The sequence below is a fragment of the Dreissena polymorpha genome, chromosome 4, assembly GCF_020536995.1.
Source record: "Dreissena polymorpha isolate Duluth1 chromosome 4, UMN_Dpol_1.0, whole genome shotgun sequence".
NCBI classification, from domain to species: Eukaryota; Metazoa; Mollusca; class Bivalvia; order Myida; family Dreissenidae; genus Dreissena; species Dreissena polymorpha.
In genome coordinates this window covers 39,536,807-39,557,907 of record NC_068358.1, presented here as the reverse complement: position 1 = coordinate 39,557,907, position 21,101 = coordinate 39,536,807, and the positions used below count along the sequence as shown (strand labels likewise).

At 35.3% G+C, this 21,101-nt stretch overlaps 1 pseudogene; it reads right to left on the bottom strand.

Moving 5' to 3' along the window:
- LOC127878363 (glutamate receptor 2-like) overlaps window positions 1-21,101 on the bottom strand; it is a 65,323-nt pseudogene that overhangs the window by 32,285 nt on the left and 11,937 nt on the right.

The following is a 21,101-nucleotide window of genomic DNA, read 5'->3' as shown; positions in this document are numbered from 1 at the left end:
GGAGTACAGCGTGCACTAGGTCGCTTCCGGGGGATAACTCTTGTTTGTCCGAAATGGGCCGTTAAAGTTGCATACCCACTTGCCATTTATATAGAGCACAATACGCTAAATAGGCTGTAGTCCACGCCGACCCTAATTAAAACCCCGGGCCGAAACTAGATAAGCCCGACAGGCAGCCGACGGGAGTTCTACGTGCACTTGGTCGCTTCCGGGTGATAACTCTTGTTTGTCCGAAATGGGCCCTTAAATGTGCATACCCACTCGCCATGTAAATAGATTATAAATCGCTAAATAGGCTGTTGTCCACGGCGAACCTAATTAGAAACCCGGGCCGAAACTAGATCAGCCCGACAGGCAGCAAAAGGGAGTTCAGCGTGCACTAGGTCGCTTCCGGGTGATAACTCTTGTTTTCCGAAATGGGCCCTTAAAGGTGCATACCCAATCGCCATGTAAATAGAACATAAAACGCTTAATAGGCTGTAGGTGACGCCGACCCTAATTAAAACCCCGGGCCGAAACTAGATCAGACCGACAGGCAGCCAACGGGAGTTCAGCGTGCAGTAGGTCGCTTCCGGGGGAAAACTCTTGTTTGTCAGAAATTGGCCCTTAAAGGTACATACCAACTCGCCATGTAAATGGAGCATAATACGCTAAATAGGCTCTAGGTGACGCCGACTCTTATTACAACCCCGGGCCGAAACTAGATCAGCACGACAGGCATTCGACGTGAGTTCAACGTGCACTAGGTCGCTTCCGGGAAATATGTCATGTTTGTCCGAAATGGGCCTTTAAAGATGCATACCCACTAGCCATGTAAAAAGAGCAAAATACGCTAAATAGGCTGAAGGTGACGCCGACCCTAATTAAAACCCCGGGCCGAAACTAGATCAGCCCGACAGGCAGCCGACGGGAGTACAGCGTGCACTAGGTCGCTTCCGGGGGATTCCTCTTGTTTGTCCGAAATGCGCCCTTAAAGGTGCATACCCACTTGCCATTTAAATAGAGCAGTATACGCAAAAAAGACTGTAGGTGACGCCGACCCTAATTAAAACCCCGGGCCGAAACTAGATCAGCGCGACAGGCAGCCGACGGAAGTTTTACGTGCACTTGGTCGCTTCCGGGTGATAACTCTTGTTTGTCCCAAATGGGCCCTTAAATGTGCATACCCACTCGCCATGTAAATAGATTATAAATCGCTAAATAGGCTGTAGTCCACGGCAAACCGAATTAGAAACCCGGGCCGAAACTAGATCAGCCCGACAGGAAGCAAACGGGAGTTAAGCGTGAACTAGGTCGCTTCCGGTGGATAACTCTTGTTTGTCCGAAATGGACCCTTAAAGGTGCATACCCACTCGCCATGAAAATAGAGCATAATACGCTTAATAATATGTAGATGACGTAGACCCTTATTAAAACCCCGGACCAAAACTAGATCAGCCCGACAGGCAGCTGACGGAAGTTGAGCGTGCACTAGGTCGCTTCCGGGGAATAACTCTTCTTTGTCCGAAACGGGCCCTTAAGGGTGCATACCCACTCGCCATGTAAATAGAACATAATACGCTAAATAGGCTGAAGGTGACGCCGACCCTAATTAGAAACCCGGGCCGAAACTAGATCAGACCGCCAGCCAGCCAACGGGAGTTCAGCGTGCAGTAGGTCGCTTCCGGGGGATAACTCTTGTTTTTCAGAAATTGGCCCTTAAAGGTACATACCCACTCGCCATGTAAATAGAGCATAATACGCTAAATATGATGTAGGTGACGCCGACCCTTATTAAAACACCGGGCCGAAACTAGACCAGACCGACAGACAGCCAACGGGAGTACGGCGTGCACTAGGACGCTTCCGGGGGATTACTCTTGTTTGACCGAAATTGGCCCTTAAAGGTGCATACCCACTTGCCATGTAAATAGAGTATAATACGCTTAATTGGCTGTAGGCGATGCCGACCCTAATTAAAACCCTGGGCCGAAACTGGATCAGCCCGACTGGCAGCAGACGGGTGTTCAGCGTGCACTCGGTCGCTTCCAGGGGATAACTCTTGTTTGTCCGAAATAGGCCCTTAAAGGTGCATACCCACTCGCCATGTAAATAGAGCATAATACGCTAAATAGGCTGTAGGGGACGCCGACCCTAATTAAAACCCCAGTCCTAAACTAGATCAGTCCGACAAGCAGCCGACGGGAATTGAGCTTGCACTTGGTCGCCTCCGGGGATAACTCTTGTTTATCCAATATGGGCCCTTTAAGGTGCATACCAAATCGCAGCCGACGGGAGTTCAGCGTGCACTAGGTCGCTTCCGGGTGATAACTCTTGCTTGCCCGAAATGGGCCCTTAAAGGTGCATACCCACTCGCCATGTAAAAAGAGCATAATAGGCTGAATAGGCTGTAAGTGACGACGACCCTAATTAAAACCCCGGGCCGAAACTGGATCAGCCCGACAGGCAGCCGATGGGAGTTCAGCGTGCACTAGGTCGCTTCCGGGGGGTTAACTTTTGTTTGTCCGAAATGGGCCTTTCAAGGTGCATACCCCGTCGCAATGGGAATATTGCACAGTCATATAATATATTTTGAAACTATGTACCAAACTTGCTCAATAGGCTAAATAAGCTTAATATTTCAGCTTAATAGGCTAAATAGTCTAAAAAGGATGTATATATCAACATATGTACTTTACCGGCTAAATAGGCTAAAAAGGCTAAATCGGCTAACTTCACACACGTCATTGAATACGTGTTGCAGATCATATTATATTCTGATAATGTGTTTACGGCACGCTGAAATTATCGCTTTATTTAATATAGAATTATAATTAATTATTTCGCTTGTTGCCACGAAAGCGTAACTAAACCACCGTTGTCTCTGCTGGCGATTGTACATTATAACACCAGCAGACGAAAGTGTGCACTTTTGCGTAGCATAGAAGTATAGACAAATCTGTTATAAGAAACGAAAAGTTTGAACTCCTAACCAGATATTATTAAAAGATCTTTTTCCATGTATCGAATTTCATGCTCGAGTCTAAATCACAAACAAAAGACGCATGCGTTTTGTATGAAATACTTGATTCACTTAATACGTTATTTACACAAGATGTGTGTATCTTATCCTGATAAAAAATTGAAAAGAATCTATCTTATAAGTCCATTCGTATCATTTTCTAAATTATTGTGAGCGTGTCATATTGGTATACTAGTATAATAACTCTATCACTAAATTGCACTCAAACCCATGTATAAGAATAAAACAAATTGGACTCTTAAGTAAACGAGACATGCTTGTGTGTCATTGGGTGTCATGTTAGCCGATTTTAGCAGCTTACAATTAGAACAAAATAATTGTAACATTTATGAAGACCCCAACATTTGGTCACAGGTCAGAACATGATATGGCCAAATGTAGTTCTCCTTGAAAACTCCCTGTTATTATCAAATAGATACACAACTTCTTGTTTTAAGACGGCTGTTGAATTATTCGAGTTGAATATTTTTTTTGAACGAATACATCAATTTATACGCATCGTAACTCAAAAATGCTTGTCAATTGACCGATGTACAACGGTCGATAAAAACAGTTTTACGTTAATACATTATTGCAAACAAATGCTTCATAATGGTAACTATATTCCAACAAATTATTGTTCATGTAAACCCTTTATTTGCAAGCGAAGAATTATTCGGCAGACCAACACAATTTGGTTATGACAAAATACTTATATAAAACTGTAACACTAAAAAACAACGGAAAAGACACAGTTAATTCATCTTAAAGGTAAAGATAAATTATTAGTGTGTGTGTGTGTATCGCTTATTTCAAGAAAAATTATAACATGGTTCAGACAAGTTTTTTTTAAATTTCAGTGCGATAACATGCTAGAAATTAAAGATACACATTTTTTTAACAAGTAAGAATTTAACAATAAAAAAGTTGTTATATATTGTTTGCAATTTCAAATTGAATTCTTTACTGTTTACACAAAAACGGAAAGAAGAAAGGACAACATCTAAATTCACTACACCATATCACAACAAACGTAAAATATGTATTAAGATGTTTTGAATGTGTGTAATTATACGAATACATCTTCATTGAAATAAAAGCCTCGGATAACATTTCATATAATGGTATTATTCAATATCGCATTTAGTCATCTAACCAGCAAATATTAAAACTGCCTATTATTGAATACATGTAGGTCAGGATATAAAGAGATTCAACACCATGCACGTTCTAACGGTAAACGCGTTATTTACTTAAATCTAAAGGTAACTCTCGCTCTTTATCAATAACAAGATCTATTTGCAATTATAACACGAAAAATTGCATAATATGATTGCATGTTTAGGTTGCGCGTGGTATAAGCTGCATGTGCAAAGATCTTGCAACGATCACAAAACAAGCAATGGTAACACGGCGTTCTGATTGCAGAGAAATGAGTGTACACTTTTAAAACAAATTCAGTCAAACAAACTTTCCCTTTCAGTGTATGGCAACAATTAAATATCATTATGTGTGTATGTAGTGACTCACATTTCTAATAATTGTTTGACGTATACCCATGGTGACCTACGAAACGCGAACTAGTGCCATCTGAAATATATATGTTAAGTCATTTTTTAACTGAATGATCTCATCTATATTATCATGTGGCATTATTATCTATATTGTTGACAGCTGATAATTCTCAACTTATCAATGTTATTTGCAAAAATATAATAAACATATAACGCTTTAGCCGCATGGTCTTGGTAAGCGTTGGATTGTTGTATTGCAGTAATGGTGTGGTAACTCATTTTAATCAAAATATTGTGTGCGTTTTGTTTCCAAGTTCTGTCATTACGAGTGATTAAATTCAATTGTCATTAAAGCCCAAATAGACCAAGCAGTTATATATTATTAAATAGATTGCAGAAATTGAGTTCAAAATTGCATTTACCTCTTTGACACTCTTTGATATTCGTTTAGCAATATACTCCCCAAGGCAAACGACAGCTGCAATGGCGACTCCTCCAACAAGTATGAAGAAGACGCCGGCCACATTCTCAATCTGCAGTTCTGAAGTATCGTCCGTAGATGGCTTGGCATAATCGGGGCAGTTCCTGCGGCCCCACCACCTGAAATTTCAATTCACGCTTTAACACGCTTTTGTTTTAATTCTGGTTGTGTCAAAAACTGTAAACACAATCTTAAACGGGTTTCTTTTACATAAAACAAAATAGCTGCACTTCTGACAGCCTCATCCGAGTCAGGTTAGCTCAGTTGATAGAGCTTTGGACGACAAGTCCAAGGATCGCGAGGTTGATCCCCGCACAAGCCACTTAACTGGTGTGGGGAAGAGTCAGTACACAATATGTACGACCATTCTCCTTCTACTTCTGATTTAAGTTGGAAAGTTGTCAGTATGTATTGTGAGTATAATATTTTCAGAAAAACATCTTGTTAACATTGGCTAGTGTTTCATGTTAGGCAAGTTAAAATATAATAACCTACGACAAACAGTGCAGTTCATCACTGCATCACAACTGCAAGTATAACGGCCATAAGAAGAAGATGGAACGCATATGTAAGTAAGTAAACTATAATCACCAGAATGATTGACCTGTAAACAAGATTGTAACATACTTGTTCTCCATCTCGTTTAGTCGTCCAGTGTCACTCAGCTTTAGTATCGCCATTGAAAGTTCTTCTGTATATGTTGCCCCGGTTGGAACACCGATCCCAAAGCCTTTTGGGTCAAACGGTGGCCCAACCTCCATTAAATCGCAATCCTCGATGGTTTTGTATTTGTTGACGGTGGTATCCCAAAAGAAAGCGTAATTCCCTTCATTGACTTTATTGAAGCCTTCCTCGGTCGTGTCCACCATTGAAGATGGTTGGATTTCTGACATTTGGGCCCACATCTTAGAGAAGTGCTCAATATCTGTATTCTTGAAAAAGCCGCTTATACCACTGCTTTTTACAGTACCGTACTTGATCCTCGTCTGAGATGCTAAGTCGGTTACTGTCTGTATGGGAGTATTCATTTTCTTTACACTAAGGAAAGCGGCCAAATTTGCCGTATACGATGAAATGAGAATTAAAGCAAAGAACCACCACGAGGACGTTAATATTCGTCCAGGAAGGGTTGATGGAGAAGCATGGGTACCACCCTGCAACAAGGACCCGAAGATGAACCAGAAACATTCTTTGAAGCTTAGAGATGGATATTCTGTCCGATTGACGTTTCCAATTCGCTCCAAGACATACAAAACAATACTGACAAACACAAAGGCACCTATGGTACAGAACCACACAACGGGATGGAGAGGGTTTAAAAACTCGAAGTACGAGGTCGTTGATTTTGGTACTTTCATGAGCACGCTTATGTATCTTGTCATAAATGGTTTTGTGAAATCCACGGCTTCTTCACGCTGCGAGTTGATGCTAAGTGGCGCCACGGACATGGTTGCATTCTGGAATTAACATTTACATTTCGTTTTTTTTGTTGTTAGTGTTCAGATAATATAGTACTTAAACAAAGTAATGAATGAGCTTATCACAATGTGTTTTTGTAGTTGGAAGTTTTTCGGAATTACGAATCATACATTAAATTTTTACATACTGTTGTTATGTGCCGTGGAAGACATTTTATGCCCCCGGATCGAATGAATGTGTCACAAACTTTAACATTGGTCATAACTTTTGCAATATTGAAGATAGCAACTTAATATTTGGCATGCATGTGTATCTCATGGAGCTGCACATTTTGAGTGGTGAAAGGTCAAGGTCATCCTTCAAGGTCAAAGGTGAAATATATGGCCTCAAAGCGGCGCATTAGGGGGCATTGTGTTTATGACAAACACATCTCTTGTTTGTTTATGAAAGGATATGCTTGGTTTAGCCCATTCGTTTTCGTATGAAATTTATTAGTATCATGTACCTAACCTTGTTATATGCACCAAGGGCAATATTACTTTACAGTTGATAAACATGTATAACTCTTAAGTAACACACTAGTCAGTTTATGCAACCAATATATAAAGAAATTTAATTAAATTGTTATATTGACTTGTTTACATATTTATGTATGTTTGAAATATATTATTTTATGAATTTACAAACAAAACTGTAATATTTGTAATAATTTTTTATAATAATAATTACACCCCAAAAAGATAAAATACAAGCGCGTCGACCGGATATTCCAAGAAGAAATGCTTCAATGCTACAACTATACCACACTGGTTTCAACTTTAAATTGTAAGTAAACGTAATGTCGATAACACGGTCAGTATAAAGATTTCTTAAAGGATCTTTATAATAATTGCTACTTTACTTGTATTAATACAAAAAAAAAATGTTTTAAACGATATGTGTTTCCATTTTGATTTTGCATTACTGTTTGCAAGTGCCTTCGAAGGAACATGCTTATAAAATTATGTATAAGTATTATGGACACATTTTTATTTTACAGCTCAACTTTACCCCTGAAATAAGCTCTCCAATCATTCCATTCCAGCTCCCGTCGACTTTTTTTGATCCAAACTTTCCGTCGTGGACTAGATAAATATCGTACTGAAAGTTAAGCATGTCCGCCACCTCTTTGATAAGATCCACTGCAAACCCTTCGTACTGGTCATTCCCAGTACGGACTTTGTAGTCATGTTTCAGCATGCAGAAGGGTTTTTCCTGTTGTACAAGTCAGGTGAATTACAAAGTGTTATTCGTGTTCAAACATCGTATATTATTATACCCTTATACATTGGAAACTTGCAATATACAATGTTTCATAACAAATTCAATATTATTATTTATTTTTTCAATCATTTATACCCATTTATGATGTGATAAATCAATATGTAATTTGAACATTTGTATTGGACATGATTAAATGTCACAGTAAACTTTTCAAATTGTTCTTGTCTTTTTATGTATTAATTCAACATCGTGGAAATATTTTGGCATATTGCGATCCCCGTTTGTTTTCTTAATTGCACATAAGTCTATAAATAGTGGGTTTAAGTAGTTTAACTTGTTCAAACAAAGCATTATGAAAGTATATATATTGCTAGTCTGATATGTTTTCACTGTTAAGGTTAAGAATATGTGTTAACTATTTACGAAAATATTGTATGTGTTACTGTATTGGTTTTCAAATACAACTTTAATCATTAGGACAGAAAAACTGTAAACAATCATGTGTTGATAATTGTTTTGTAAGCCGGGCATTACCCCAAATTTTACGGATGCATATGTTGGAAACTTACAAGAATGGTCACGACCTTAGCAGTTCGGCCCACAAGAGGAAACGGTGACGTTCTATTGCCTATGCCGATGCGGCCGCGTATCTGGAGCCGTTCAGTAAACACAGATGGTGGACTCGCCAACCACACGCCGAGCTAAAATGTATACGTTTGCTGTTATACGTCAAACATTGCATCAATGAGTCTGCAAGAAAGAATGTCGTCCTTCATGTGCCTTCAATACATAAAATGCTAAAAAAGTAATTTATATATTTTACATATTGTTGATTTTGTTTTACAGTTTCTTAGATAGCTTACGACTTTCTTAGGTTTAGTTAGCATACAGTTATACACTCGATATATATAGTACTTATAGCTGTTTAATATATGATGTAAGTTGGTGGACTTCCGGTGTTAATAATATTACCGCAGAGAATTCATACACAGACATTTCGCCAGAAAAGGCAGACAGTTCTGTCAGGATAATGCTGTAGTTGGTTCTCTTTCCTTTCTCATCGAACTGTACAAAACCGGACATTCCCTGTACACTCACCTAAAACAGTAGTACACAATAATTAAGATCACCCATAGAGAGTTTATATCTACCTTTTGTATTTTTATGTTATTTGTCACGATAATACAATAAAAATCGACTGTTGAAAATGCCTTAACTGAATGCGATGAAAACACATTTAGAGATTAACACAACTTATTTTCGTTCGGTAAATATTTAGAACAGATCAGTAATATCAGACCTTTACGTACTAAGGATATTCTTTGTTTAAGTTCAGTTCTTATTCCCTCTATGGAATCATTATCAAATGCTTCGCCAATCACATTTTTAATGATTAACATGCAGTCCTCCGCCAGCGATTGGTTGACTTTGCCCGCATCATGCCACTGGGTTTGAACGGTGGAGTTATAAGGAAGAAGACTGAAGAGCGTGAAGTTCACGTGGATGTCGTGATATGACTGGAATATGTCAACTAGCTGATCTTCCTGTCACGAAATTGGGTAATTCAATTTAATATTGTTTGTGTAATTAATTTAACATTTTCGCATAATTATGTATGTAAGTCAATTATATTAAGTTTTTTTCAGTCAGTCCTGCAAAGAAAGAATCTAATATACTGCAATATTGATGTATAAATTCAATTCAATAAAAACTGTTTTCCTTTATCGGATTTTACCGCGCATATGTTTGGGTCAAACTATAAATGACAATCACTAGGTCATTTATCATTCAACGCTTCGTTAGTTAAAGATGTTCTCTCCGAAATAATAAAAGTATTGACGAATACTATTTTTCAATATTGACTTAGTTATGCCAGGAGTTTTGTTTGTTTGAATATACTGTATAGTTTTAAATTTGAAGCTTCGACAATAAATTAGGACGTTGCCATTTTGCCACTTTGTGAGAAGGCCTAAAGAGACATATATACTTAATATATACCGAGATTATTTGTTAAATTAAAGTATACTAAAAAAGAAACTACATCATATATACGTGTACGTTGTACAGTAACGTATATTTAAACAACTCTGCTATGCGAGACATTGTTAGGCAGATTAATGCAAATCTTCAATAATTTCATGATACTTTAATCTTAAGTCATTAATAATGGCTGGCAAATTATATTATGTTGACTAGAAAATTCTGAATTAAACGTTCTTATAGTACAAAAAAATGTTTTAAAATATATTGTCCTATTTTTATTTAACTGTTTTAGCAATAAATATGTGATTCTTAATATATTGTTTGGATTTTAGGCCCGATTATTATGAAAAATATTGAAACTTGTAGACTCCTAATATGGCTTTAATCTTACCGGATCATAGAAGAACCATTCGTATGGCGTCGACAACATCGCTAACGAACGTGCCTGTAAATTGATTTTAAAATCACATTATGAAAATCAAAATATATATTTTTTTAATTATCTTAAGCTCTCTTTCGTTCATTTCTTTCCATGAATTTAATTTTAAAGTCACAATTAACCAGTTTTAAATCGGAATAAATAGCACTTTCATAATCAAAATAATAGCACATTTGAGTGAAAGTGCTTTATGTTTGCTATGTTTTATTGATTCACCATTTAATATGTTCATCAGAGAGATAATATTGACATAAGATGCAATAACCTTTGAGACGCCACACACATTATTCCCATGTTTGCCCCGTGCCAATTATTTACCATTTCAACGAGTCTATGTATGTTTGACTTCTTGCAGAACACAATCGAACGCTGCATGAATACTCGTCTCATATGTATCAGGTGATCTCGCACCTGCTCGTCTGTTGTTATGGGATCCAGGCGCCAAGACTTAACAATAAGTTCATGATTGGTCAGGAGTTTCTCTACAGCTGTGATACCTTTGACAAAGACAACAATTCGCACACGTTTATATATATAGAGATATAATATCTACAAATGAATAGAAATGGCTCATGCATGTAGTAAAATTAGTAATCTAGCTATAAGACTTGTAAAAAATTTAACCAAAGAGTTCAATTTATTTACACGATGTATTTATGTGTGTTTGTCTATTTTTAGTAAATATTTACAACTATGCATGTTTACCATGCTATATGTGTTTGTGTTATACGAGTGCCGCTATTTATTGTAATTATATGTGCATGTAATTGTATAGGCTTTGTTTTGATATGATGCCAGGCAAAGTGTCTCAAGAGGCTGTCAGTAATTTTCTTTTTTAAATAAACTCTAAACACTATATTCTGTAGAAGTGGTAAAAGAAATATATACAAACTATTATACTTGTTTCACACATTAACGGGTTCATACAATGTTATTTTACTTTTATTTAGGAATTGTGTTATTGTTCATTAATAATATCTTTATATTCAGTAATTCGAGTAATGCAACGTTGTTAAAGATATTAAGGCATCCGGTGAATAGCGCTCTAAAGTAAAAGAAGACTTAAAATACAATTATGATTATGATTATTTCACCTATTGCATTTTAGTATGGATCTTCTAAGCAAACAAATCACCATAAAATCCATGCACTTGTAAACAATATGGTTCTTATCATACGATTTACAATGAACTTACATTGTACTTTCCGAATCTGTATTTATACTGAATTTTTGCAATATACAGATGGTTCTTCAGTAAAACACGACGGCGTTTAAACTATTTTGACTTCAGATTTCTTGTAGAGAATATTATGTAAAAAAAGTATTCATAAAACTGTTGTATGTTTTCCACCATATTTTTGAAAGTATTTTTAGTGTTTCATTTGGTTATTTACACTTGAATTAACCATTTTTGGACTTAAGTGAGCCGTACAATACTAGACTTTTTGTACTCGCATTTATAGTATTCGCAACTAGTTTCGTAATTACATTATATCACAGTGCGTTGGCGTTATTTCAGTAATTTACGAAGACCTTTGATGCCACATCGCAATTACAAATTCAATTGCTTGAGGCATAAACCGTATTAAAAATGACCGTACGAATTTCCCTGGTGTGCGAGTACATTAATTCCCAGCCGAGATGACTGATGCTGGGACTCGGATTATAAAAAGCCGTTTTTTTAACTAAAACATTTGCTTGATATTGCGATTGCGATTATAAATATATATTCGATTTATATACGCCGATGATACACTTAATCGCTTTATTTGTGTGATCAAAAGATAAACCAAACGCAATTGATTTACGTGTACCTTTTTGGTCGTCGAAGAATATACTGACATCCTGCCATTTGTATTTTTTGACGAGATCTAGGATGGCTTGACAAAAATCATCCAAAGGAAGCATTTGGAACGATGAAAAGGTGTATTCCGATGTCATTTCCGTTGTTGTAAGGTAACTTATGTTCAAAACTTCCGTTGCCAAAGAAATATGCTTGTCAAATTGCCCAGCAATGACATGGATATTGTTTTCTTTTAGACTGTCGATGGCTGTAATGTAAGAGGATGTTTTGGATTGCAGCTGGTTTTGCTAGTATTCATGTTTAAACAAACAATTATGGCAAATGTCTGTTCGTGCATGATAACTGTCATTATTATCGCAATCATCATGAGACGTACTTAAATATGCGTTGTTGTAAGTAACACAACAAAAACACAACAACAAATGATATCGAGAAAGTTTAAATAGACTTCAAAAAAAATGTTGCATATATAATATGTATTTATTGTATAAGAAGGTAAATCAGATTACTAACCTTTCTTTATTTTGGTATATTCTGAATCGGTTTCCCCGATATCGAATGTGTGTATGTTGGCTTTCACATGCCCCAAGTACTTGGAAGCAAGGACCGGCGTAATAAGATATTTCCATTCCTGCAGGACAGCTGACAAAATAAAATGTATGATGAATTACTTGTCTTTTATATGAAACAGTCATCGTAAAGGACGACACAAGTTTGTTTTCTTTCTACCCAGATTTTACTATTTTGTAGTATTTGTCTCGATTCAGGAGAGTGCACCTCGAGAAATATTAGAAATAGATCATTTATTCTTACCATCTGCTAGTCTTCATTCAAAATATGAAAAGTGTAAGAGGTTTGATATAACCTGCATAATACTTACAGAGAAGTGTAACACAATATTTCGTGACGTTGCCCTAAACGTTCAATTCAGTAGCTATTTGATATAATAACACTCGTTGCATCCAAAATTAATTTCTCATAAAGGCTACTTAAAGGGCTGCTGTTGTCAACGATCATGTGGTATTACTATCAGATGGACTATGACAAATAAAATATTGTATAAATATCAACTATTATGATGTACACACCAAAAGAAGGCGCCTAAATGCAATCTGGTCCCAAATCAAATAACATAGTGCGATCATAGCAAAAAAATGAAGATATGTGGCATTTGTTCTTCTTACACCCAATATTATGGCATTTATTTATGATTAATCTGCATCTAATCCAAATCCATGTATATTGTATAAATTATAATTTTTAATTTATTAGCTACTTACTGACTGACCTTCTGTCATAAAATAAGTTCAAGAGCGAAATTTAAACCACGGAGACAGAAACTGTACCGTTTGTTATTTGTATGCATTGTTATACTGTCCTGATAGAGATTTTTGTAATTAAACAAATACTACAAAGCATGCGTTTCATTAAGTTGCATAGCAAAAATACCATAATGGAAAAATATAATATTCTTATCGCCCATCTTTGAATCGATAGCATTGTTTAAGACGCATAAGATTTCATCTGGTATCAGTTTGTTTAAAATAATGGTAAACATCAAGACATGCATCAATCCATCAATGCGCTGTGACAGAAAGATAACTGATACTGCGAACCAATGTTGCTCAAGTAACTTGACTTTGAAGATTGACCACAATGGACATATGTTTCCTGCTCTAACAAACGATTTGTATATATCTATTTACGTTTCAACTTTGCGCGTATCTCAATACGAATGGGATGGCGGTCTGGCTGTTGCAAGGTCGCGAAATCGATATCACTGGACAGCTAGCAAACAAGTTGCATGTATTTCTTTAACAACATTTTTTTTCAGAAAAGAGAAATGCATATGTATGTTTTGATAGCAAATAATATACTTTATTAGGCAAATCGGCATAACGCCTTTGGCAATTTACAAATACAATATTACAAAAGAATGGTCCTAGCAAAACAACATGTATAGTTAAAAGTGCAGGATATCAAAATATTAATGTAAAAATACATATCGAAAAACAAACAGAAGCAATACAATCTAAGGTTTGGGAACGTCGTTGTTACATAGAAAAATATACACATTTTGCCAGGCGTCTTAACAATTATGTTTGAGTTGACGACATAAGCTTAATAAATGTATTCATTGTATTAAAGGCATTTGGGTTATTATATTTTCGTCTTAAATCTTAATACAAGGGACAACAAAGTACAAAGTGGACTTCCGCTTCAACTACATTTAGGTTACACAGTTTACAAAGTCTTCTACTCTATCAACCTTATTAAATCAACCTGTTTTGACCTAATGCTGGTAAGAACGCAGTCTCAGTTTTGTTAATGCGATTCTATAATTATCATGGTCTACTGCATCTAGATATTTTTCATATTTGAAAACAGTTTTAAATTTGTTAAAATAGTATAATTCGCTGTGTGAGCTTACAATTTCGCATCAATTCTGTATATATTGATCGCGTATTTTTTGTTTTAACATATGCACATAGCAACCGTTATAATCGAACATTGACGTTTTGATAGCACCAACACTTTATTTGCTTACGGTGACAGCAACTAGTTCAGTCCATCCGCTGATTGTTCCAATCAAAATATAAAAATGGCGAGAGCCGATAATCAAATGATCTTGCCTCAATTTTTCTGATTTGTTTATTTCAGTTAAGGTCAAAATGTATCGCGAGAACGTGGTCGATTGCTTAATGTTTTTGCCTTCTGGGTTGGTCCTGTGCAGAATGTAAACATTGAGTTCGTCATCTCATATGAAAGGCTAGGTAAAATACACTGTATGAAGGCATTTAAAAACCGCACTTAATTTTACAATCTTACAATAATATGCAGCCATAAAAATCCACTAGACGCATGAAATGGCATTGTGGCAAATATGTTCAATGACGATATAACAGTTAACCAAACTGGTCTCGTGTTCAAGGCGCATTTAGTCGGTATTTACCTGAAATGTAGATACCTATCAAAACATTGCATATTCCCAGTTTTGAAAACTAATGAATATCTAACAATCATTGAAAAGTGTAATGAAAAATCATTTCACAAAGTGCTACACAGTTCCAGTCGTATTAAAACTCATGCCTGCATGCGCCTACACAAAACGCAAACTTCGATAAGATTTTAAAAACACTACAGTACCGTTATCATTTGTTTTCATGCTCATAACGATACATCATAAACATAACATTCATAAATTCTAAACATTTACTTATATTTTTTCAATTAAAAATGTTATTTATAATATATAATTTTTATTCATGTAATGATTGTTGGTTGCCAATAATGTAAGACTACATTTGGATTGTCTGAGTTTAATTTTATTTATAACGAAGCCATGTAATGTATTGCTACCACCACTATAATGCATCTCAATATATTTAATAATATGTACAATAGGTCTAGTATGTGTTATCCTGGTGTATTAGATAACAATAGTTTACGGTATTTCATACGATTATAAAATTTTGAGTTAGTATTGTGTGACCATACAATACACACCGACACAAACTTAATTAATATATTGACAAATGAATTCCCAAAGGAAACTACTCGAACAAACCTATGCGTATAAGTGTATTATTTCCATTCAAACTGTTATTCCATATTATCGATGTGCGATGCTTAGATGTATCGCATTGTATTTGTACGGGCATATTCGGGCATTAACCGCTTAAAAATCAGTTGTGTACCCATCTAAAGACCTACCTTTATCACTCCAAATTGTTTGCCACGCGTCTTTTTTTTTCGTGATGATATTTATTTAAATTTAAAGCTACATTTACACTTCAACAAATGCTATACCACATGTTTAAACATACCTTAAGAGAAAATATACACAGGACGTCATTATTTTGCATAAAAGTGTATTCAAAATTTCGCATTATGTTCTTCTCCCTGAACATACGTCTTTTGTCACCACTTTATTTTGCATCCTGTTTCTGTTCACCGGCCTTAAAAGGCAACTAAGGCAAGCCGTCATTAATACACTTAGTAACTTTAGGTCATATACTTTTTAGCATTTTTATAAAGATAACTCATATAAAATGCAATCCCTAAACCCGATGCAATTAAAGAAAAAGCAGTGTGTCGCTTCAAAACAGCGTCGTGGCGCATCGCTGCGGAGAAATGACCGGGTAAAATACTTACTTTGATTCAAGAATGGCTACAAAGTCGATCATTTTTTTAGTGAAGACCGTATTTCTAAGCTACGGACAGAATTTATACCAAGCGATATACCTTCATTAATGAAATAGTTCGATTGAATACAAGGATATTGTATAATTAAACGTGGATAGTCATTGTCATGAAAATTGATATGACACTTTATATTCTTATGTTTGTATTAAATCTGTTTATAATATAATCAAAAGCTATAGCCAGCGTATTTTCCTTCTGTTGTAGAAACATACCACACACCACGCAAACATATTTATATTATAGAACAGCGTGGAAGATGTGAAAAGCATGTTTTAACAAGAAACATAAAACATTAAATTATCCTGCTCAAGTATTTTTTGACAAGCATTGAAATGATTGTGTGAACAATAATGTAATGACATGTATTGTTTTATTACCGTACATGGCTATCAAATAAGCTTTTGCCCGTAAAAAGGTAGCACCTTTTATCATCTTATCTGATAATCAAATAAACAAACTGACAGTACTGGTGTGACGATGCTTTTGAAGAGGATAGATATAAAAGCATCAATTTAAGTTTATCTGCATCACCACAATTGTGTATGTGGGTACGACAATTTTGGGTACGAAAAAAAAAATGGGTACGAAAATTTTGGGTACAAAAATTATGCCAAAAAAATGGGTACGAAACAAATTGGGTTACGAAAAAAAAATTGGGTACGAAAAAAAATTTGGTTACGAAAAAAAAAATGGTGCGAAAAAATTGGGTACGAAAAATTTTGGGTACGAAAAAAAAAATTGGGGGGTACGGGGAAGTAGTACCCGTGGGGAACTTTACCCATTCAGCGAAACTTGGAGGCGGTTACATTCTCGATCAAATATAACAAGAAATATCTTTAAAAAGATATTCGACGTGTATTTTCGTATTTTCTGTACCACTTATCTTAAAGGACTTAAAATACAATTTTTTGTCCTGATTTCATGAAGACTTGACCATGCATGTCCTAGATTTCAAAATCAAGGATCTGGTCTGACACATTGGTAACATTAACGTTAAACTGTTACCAGGCTTCTGAAATTAGTTTTTATTGAACTATGTAAGGAAATCTAAATCAGGCACTGATTTTCCTTGTTTTAAAACAGTCATAGATCAGTTGTGGCCTCTCGGTAATGACCCATTTTTGCTTCCATGTCTCACCCCTAAAAACTTTCCGCACTTCTGTAATAGCAAATCTGGATTTAGGTGATCTTCAATCGTACATTTAAACTTTAGCTCTGTTACAAGAGTGCTGGTAAAGTCAAGCCACATATTTAAATCTAGGCCATGTCAAAATCAAAGACAAACGAAAGATACGTTCATTAATTATTGTCCAATTGTTTACTACTGCTGCGAATTTTTATATAATATAAGTGATGACCATCATGTGAGAGAAAATTCACATTATCTTAGTATATCATGTTTAGCAGCCGTAATATAACAAAGTTGGCTAGTTTTCATTGTCGCTTCTGGGGATCAAACCCGCAGCGCAACCTCCTGCAATCAAAGTCGACACTCTACCACTAGGATTTTTGGAAGATTCTGAAATTGTTCGATCTCTCGAGAGCAACCAAACCAAAAATTAAGTCAAATATTGCCGACTCGGTTTTATTGAGTCGGTTCATGAAGGATAATGGAGCTCGATTGGTAATTGTCGGCTCGGGTACTACTTACATGTACCCCGTGTACTCTTAAGTATACTTACATGTACCCCGGGTACGGTAAATATACGTAATCGTACTCGGTCGATATTATACTGTACCAGAGTTGTATTCCCGCCCAAGATCCGATGTCGTAAAACGCGCAACCGATTATCTTAAACAAACTTCTCTTAAAAAAACAAGTGCATCAACATGCTTTTTGAGTATGTGTTCCGATAATATAGAGGTCATTTAACAGAAAATTTACATAAATGTAAATATATTATTAATACAAAAAATAGCCGACAACGACTGATTAAGTGTTAAATTTCCCGGGTACGTTTAAGTATGTTTACCGTACCCGGGGTACATGTAAGTATACTTAAGAGTACCCAGGGTACATGTAAGTAGTACCCAAGCCGACAATGAACAATCGAGCGATAATGGAAGGTGCAACATCTCTCACGCCCCCTAGCATAGCTTTAAGCAATATTCAATTCTCAACAGGAAAAAACTTTAGTCATTGATCCCGAGGGACAAGAAAATAAAGATTAATGTTCGAAATAAATCATTTAATTAATGACAATTCTATTATTTGAGCCAGGTCACAGGAAAAGCGCCGTCCAATCAGTATCCAATTAAACTATTTGTTATTGTCAGGAAACCGCTTTAAAGCAAACAGATTGCAAGCGACCGCAGGCTGATCTGGATCCAAACTGGCCACAATCGCCTTTATATCTCTTTTTCTGTGACACAGTTCATTTAACTTTAAAATGAAATAAAGTACAAAAAATAGAAAGAAAAAGAGTACAAACCACTAAAGAGTTTGTAATCAATGTTGAATTTCAGGACAGCTTGGTGATCTGCAAATCCCCTATGATATGTTGATATCGGGTATCATAGTCATTCAATAAGTCGCAAAATGCTCGAATACAATTTATAAAACAAAGTGTCTTAAATTGACAACTAAAATTACCAGCATGCTAGTTTTGCCGTGTCAAGCTGTCAAGATCCAGAAAGTCCTTCATTCACATCAAATATATCCTTCGTATTCCATCCATTGATAACATTCTCCTAGCAGAGTTGTCGTTCGTGCCTCAACATACAATAATGGCCGCGCCCATGAGAGAATGTTGACACTCGTGTCAAAACTTTTTAACAGCAATAATCGGCTTGTTTGACTATTTAGAAACTGTCATTTAGGATATTTGAGTTATTTATTCACTAAATCTCCGCGATATGACCTAATATGTGTTTAACACAGAAAACAATAACCAACAAACGAATGAATTATCAAACATAGTGTGTGTACTGATGTGGCTCTGTAATTTATGTTAGAAAAGTTTATTAAATATGCAAAAAGAGAGAGCTCTTAAGCGAGCTTCGTAGATATCATAGTGCTATTATGGTGTTTATATACCATACTCGCTTTAACGTTTACAAATGGCAGGTTCGAAATAATTCGTTTTCTTTACACTCATGATCGCGTTTAACGTGAATTATACACGTTTTCATTCGCAATTTATTTACAGAATCACGACAAATGTCTAATACAATACAGAAAATGCATAGTTGTTTCATTGATCTATAAACATATAATGGATTGAATATAACTGATTTAAAATTTACGTTTTCAAACTATTTTTAAATCTTTTTCTCAGAATATGCTGTCCTATTTATAGCTGAGCTTCCTTTACCTTTATCAATGATAATCAGCGAGGTATGCCGATTAGAATTAAACAAACTTCTCTTTAAAAAAAACTGCATCAACATGCTTTTTGAGTATGTGTTCCGATAATATAGAGGCCATTTTACAGAAAAATGACATAAATGTGAATATACAATTAATTAAAAAAAATAGCCGACAACAACTGATTTAGCGTTAAATTTCCCGGGTACGGTAGAAAAATCGAGCAATCTCAATCGGACTGGCTCGGTCTTTTACATAGGTCGCCATTGTGAAGAAGATAACTTAGACGAGCTGCTGAAGCAGCATCCTCAAAAATTCAATTTGTCGTATCAAAAAAAGTAACAAAATGAATAAATCTCTGATAGGCAAAAAGATAACAGTCAATTTTTTTAATTCTTAAACTAACTCAAGAGATATCAAAATATTGTGTTATAAAACCTATTAAAAATTTTATAAAGACGACAACAAACACATTTTTTTATAAAACAAACAATACGCCAAGCAAAAGCAATTGCTGACACTCATTATCAATTAACCATGACAAACCATCCTACCATAATAGAATGACAAAATAATCAATAAACTGCTCATGGAATGTTCTAACTGATCAATTTTGACACGAACTGATAATGTTATCTGGACGAATGATGGACATAAAAGAATAGATGATGGGATCTATTACTCAGACTTCTATGAATAATTGAGTATTATGTTAATTAGCCGTAAAATATTGCGTATCAGCGGGATTTTTTGACACATTTCCTATTGACAAACTGTGAACAAGTCCTTTTGATAACAGCAACAACAACATTTATAAGCTCTTTAACATTTATTGCCTTTTAGCAAAATGCCAAATACTGAATTCTAAGTACACAAGTGTAATTACAGTGTAATAAGAAGGATGAAAAGTAGGTAATTATAGAAGTAAACAAGGACTTACTTATTTATCACTTTTTACATTATTAAAGCTGTTATAAGAAAATTATAATTACGACATTGTCGATTGATTAAATTATAATTATATACATGTTTAATATCGTACTCTTATTTGTATAAATGGAATAATCCAAAACAAAATATTAAACTCTTAATTTAGAAACATCGCAAAATTCACACACTTGAAGTCTTGAAACAGAACAGGACAACCCGATTTCCTCTCTAACAACCCTCGGTATGATAAGATAATTCATAGTATTGCTTTATAACGTTTGTATTTGACGTCAAAACAGTTTTACGTTTCAATAAATGTACTTAGGTCTTTTAAATGCGTATTACTCATAAAGCTTTAAAAATGAACACTAATTGGTATGTGACACCTTTACAGCTATTTTTCTATTTAACACCACTATGACATTTAATTTCGAGACTGCGACACAACGCAATCCGTTCTGCATAGTTGTGAGTTATTTACCTGCCCAACCATTTTTAACGTTGCAACACACACATTAATAGTACATAGAATTAGAATATGATGAACATACAAATCCATTGAACTTGGCGATCTCGAAGGCACTGTAGACATATACTTATTTTAAGGCAAGTTAAGGAAAATAATACATTTTCACTAAGTGGTATTTGCTACTGAATGTCGTATTGTTAAAGATTCTAATACATCAATTTGTTTTAATTTATAATGCTGATGTCAATAAGATATGGTATAATTAACAGTTTAACGCAATACTG